We start from the raw sequence: 5,170 nt of genomic DNA, 5'->3' as shown, positions 1-5,170 counted from the left end.
CGAGCACATTGGAAGACTGCAAACATGATGTCAGGACGACTGGCTGTGAGATACATCAGAGACCCAATCATCGATCGATAGTACGTTTGATCTACGGGACTCCCTTTAGGATCAGATGACAGTAGTGGCCTTTCTGCCATGGTTGTTTTGGCACTCTTGGAATCTTGAAGTTCAAACTTTGCCAACATATCTTCAACATACTTCCCTTGATGCAATAAAATTCTTGTCGAGTTTTGGCGAACCTGTAGCCCCAGAAACGTTGTCATTTCAACCAACGAACTCATCTCAAATCTCTTCTTCATTACACCTTCAAATTATGCGCACAACTCAGCGCTGGTGGATCCAAAAATGATATCGTCGACATAGATCTGGACGAGAATCAAATCTTTTCCGACAATTTGCCGGAACAAGGTTTGGTCGATGGTTCCACGCTTGTAGCCATGATCAAGAAGATGCGCGGTCAATGTAGCATACCACACTCGAGGAGCCTGATGTAACCCGTATAATGCTTTGTCTAGCTTGTAGACGTGATTCGGTTTCTTAGAATCAACAAAACCCAGTGGTTGATCAACGTAAATCTCTTCCTTCACTTCACCACACAGAAATGCGGTCTTAACATCCATCTGATACACTGTGAACCCCATGTATGATGCATAGGCTAGAAAAATTCTAATGGCCACAAGTCTAGCCACTGGGGCATAGACTTCAGTGTAATCTTATCCCTCAACCTGACAAAAACCATGAACTACCAATCGTGCCTTATTTCGAAAAATAACCCCTGTGTCATCTTGCTTGTTTCGGAAAACCCATCTTGTATCAAGAGCTTTCTTTCCATCCGGTAACTTAACCAATCTCCAAACCTTCAACTTATCAAACTGATTCAATTCTTCGTGCATAGCATCAACCCAACTAGGATCTTGAAGAGCCATTTACAGTCTTTGGTTCAAATTGAGAAATGAAACAGGAGAACATACAGCTGTTTATGTGTCCTGTCTGACTTCTGGTGGACACTCCCGCTTCAATGGGACCTATGACATTCTCAATCAGATTATTCTTCTGGATTCTCGATGGAATTAAATGATTGGAAACATCACTATTAGGTTGCAGATTTGACAAGTTCTCACTAAAATCAGCAAGGGGATTCTTCCAGCCAGATGTCGTCGTACTGTGAGAGTACGAAGTACCGGCAACATATTCATTTAGAATGGCATCGGGAAATAGTGTACTCCCGAAGATCTGACGGATGGAACTCTCCCCCTCAACAGTAGCAGCATCTTCAGACGTGTTCGGCGAAAATTCGGTTTCTGAAGATTCCTTGGGCTGGATGTGGTTGTAGGTGAATCATTACTTAACTCAGCGACATCATCATCCAGTAATAGAGAGATGTGAGACACTGCCTGTGAATTATCTTTTGCAGCCTCCACTGTGTTGATGACTGGAAACACGTTGAATGGTTTGAAGAGTTCATTATAGTCAAATAACCAATTGGGACCAACACGAGCATAAGTCTCATTTTCTTCTGACCAACGAACTTCATAGGACTCTAAAATCTGCTTGGTTGATTTATTTTATACCCTGTAAGCTGTATTACCCGCGTAACCAACAAAATAACACTCATCAGCTGTGGCCCCGAACTTTGGAGTAGACTCAAGATTTAGTAGTGTGCAGGGACAGCCAAACGCTCTGAAGTGTGCAATAGTGGGTTTGTGACCATAAACAATCTCATATGGAGTCTTCATCTTGGACTTGTTAATTATTACCCGATTCTGACCATAACATGTGTATTAATAGCTTCTGCCCAGAAGAACAAAGGTAGTTTATAATCACATAACATAGTCCTTGCTGCCTCGATAAGAGTTATGTTTCTTCTTTCAGCCACACCGTTTTGTTGTGGTGTCCGAACGGCGCTATACTGACGAAGCACCCCTTTTCTGAACAGAAATGATTCAATGGTGCATTCTTGAATTCCGTTCCATTATCACAGCGAATTCCTTTCAGCTTCAAGTTTAGTTGATTCTCCATGAGCACAACAAACTTCTTGATTAAATCTGTAGTTTCACTCTTATTTGACAAGAAAAATACCCATGTAAAACGTGAGTAGTCATCAGTAATAACAAGACAATAAGAGCTACGAGAAAGACTCAAAACATGAACTGGTCCAAAAAGGTCCATATGGAGTAATTGAAAAAACTGATGATATGGTATTAATCAACTTTGGCTTGTGATATTTTTGATGATGTTTACCCAAAGCACAAGCCACATATAGAGGTAGGGTACTGAAAAGACCCAAATACCCTTAAGTAACACCCGCGGGTCAACCGTGAACCTACCACAAGCCACCCGCGGGTCATATAAACCATCCGTATAAGCATTTGAGGAAGAAACACCCTTGGAGAACATGCGGAAGCACCTTGACACCCTCAGGAGTCATCTGCAAGAAGGAACTTTCTTCCGCGTTAATGACTGTGAGTTATTACCTTGGGAACAGCTGTCAACAGTCAGATACCTTCCAGAAGATCTACCAAGATGCTTTCTTGGGCAATACGTCACCTCTCAACCAATCAATAAAGGACACTCGGCAAGGCCGTTATAACCGTGCACATGGCCAGTGTTGCTCATCAACCTATATCAAAAGGACGCGTGTCCAGGTGGTTATACATGCACATGTAACGTGTAAACCGAACCTATCAAAAGAGGACACGTGTCCAGGTGGTTACGAGAGCATCTTCTTAAGGGCAGCTGGCCCAATCACTCTTCCCACACTCTTCGGCTATAAATACTCTCTTCGTCACCATGAGGTATTCATTCACTTCCACTATACTCTCTCAATTTACTTAAGTGCTTATCTTCTACAGAACAGTACTTATTCTCACGCCGGAAAGTGGTTACGGGAAGATCCCCCCTCTTGTCCTTCCCGTAACGAGACTCACGGTGTCTGTTGTGCAGGTTCTAGTCACTGGACTTTGGGAGGTTGTACTCATACCTTAGTCGTAATTATCATATCCTACCTTGTTGACTCATTAGATCCAGGACCCATACCCGAGGATTGGATCTGTGTTTCTTCATTGGCGCCATCCGTGTTTTGTGTTAGAACAGCAATAGTTTTCGTTGGTTTTTTGGTTCGTTTGATATGAGTAAACTTCCTGAAGGGCCGACGGGAACCCCTGCATCTGATTCACGTGTAACTAACACAGAAGCACCTCTGGGTCTTAGTGTTTTTGCACGTATTACGACTCCAAGTGGCCGTACTCTTGAGCGTGTCACAACTCTGGGGTTACGAATCACCAATGTAACACCTGGGGGTTTTACCTTATAAAATGTTACAACACCAACCGGTCCCACTCCCACAGACGGGGGACGTGGCTCGACACCGGAAGGTTCAAATTTGGGTAATCTCAGACGGATTACGGATGAGACTCGCCGAAACCAGTCAGAATTTGATCTGGAAAATGATTCAGGCAAATCTGATATGGCGAGATCCCATCAATCAATGTGTACCGGAGATCATTTCTCGGCCCGCTGTTACGATGTGTAGACGCAGAAGATGCAAATTACCTAATCCGCGAAATCCACGAGGGTATCTGTGGACTGCACGCGGGACCGAGAATGACAGTTGCAAAAATTATGAACGTGGGGTACTATTGGCCTGGCATGCACCTGGACGATGTGCAAGAAATCAGAAAGTGTGATTCTTGCCAGCACCATGCCCCAACACCCTGCGACCTAAAACGAACTGGTTCCGGTAACATCTGTCTGGCCGTTCCAAAAATAGGCTATTGACATCATGGGACCCTTCCCAGAAGCCCCGGGAGGAGTCAGATTCTTGATAGTGGCCATCGATTACTTCACCAAGTGGGTAGAAGCCAAACCAGTTACTTCAATAACGGCATCAAGCGTAAAAAAATTCCTTAATTCATCATATGCCGGTTTGGCCTCCCACATGAATTGGTAACTGATAATGGGACTCAATTTGCTGACAGCGGACTGCAGGAGTGGCTGAAAGAACTTCAAGTCACTCAAGTTTTCACCTCTGTAGCTTATCCGCAAGCAAATGGTCAGGTCGAAAGGACCAACCGAACTATCAAAGAGGGAATCAAGGCGAGATTAGAAACTAAACGGACAGGGTGGGTCGACGAACTGCCCCATGTACTTTGGGCTTTTCTCACCCAGAAGAATTCTAGCAACGCAGAATCCTCATTTAGTCTGACCTACGGCACCGAAGCCACGATTCCCGCTGAAATCGGGATTCCATCCGCACGAGTTCTGTTAATCGATGATAATGATCACGAGCTCAGGTTGAATCTTGATTTACTCGAAGAAAGGAGAGAGTTAGCATCGATCCGCGAGCATAATTACAAGCGACAACTTCAGAAATATTATAACTCGCAGATCCAAAAATGCGAATTTGATGCGGGAGACTTTGTCTTCCGCAACAACGAGGCTTCCGGTCAGGAACCTCTGGACAAGTTAGCTCCAACTTGGGAAGGACCTTATAGAATCAAGCAAGTGTTACCTAAAGGTGCCTACAAGTTAGAGAAAATAGATGGGACTGAAATCCCCAGAACTTGGAATGGGGCTCAGTTGAAAAGATGTTATATTTAGCACAAGTGCTTTCTTATTGGCATGCGTGCCTCAATAGACTAACAAGCCATATAATTTCCTTTATTGTAAAAAAAACTTATGCCCAATCTATGAAAATCTCGTACTTGTAACATATGTTGTAATCTTTTATTGACAAGAACGAAGATCCGGCTAGACACTTATATTATGGTACATAAGACAAAGTGCACCGGAGGAAAACAAGACTTCTTATCATACCAGTCAAAAGAGATTACAAGCAAAAGGAATCGTTCACAACAAAGTTATTTATACATTCACGGGGCGACATCCTCGTCTTCCGTTTTATCATTCGTTTTCTCGGCTTCCTCTTCCTCCTCATCAAGACCCAATAACTCTTTTAGTTGATCTACAGCATCCTCCTTATCCGCAAGCTCTGATATATGCTCGGAAAGAGCGAACTTAAGAGTATCAAAATTCTTGGTCTTCTCGATGAGGACGGAAGCAGTATCCTTACCAAACAAGGCATACTCCTCCGGACGCCGACCTTCGGAACCAAACTTATAGCCTTCCGCAAAGCCCATCTGTCGTCCAGCTTGTTTGGACGCCTTCA

The sequence above is a fragment of the Bidens hawaiensis genome, unplaced genomic scaffold (genome assembly GCF_021521415.1).
Source record: "Bidens hawaiensis isolate Kalapana, Puna unplaced genomic scaffold, B.hawaiensis_p1.1 tig00023216_1, whole genome shotgun sequence".
Lineage (NCBI taxonomy): Eukaryota > Viridiplantae > Streptophyta > Magnoliopsida > Asterales > Asteraceae > Bidens > Bidens hawaiensis.
Note: the sequence above shows the minus strand (reverse complement) of the source record.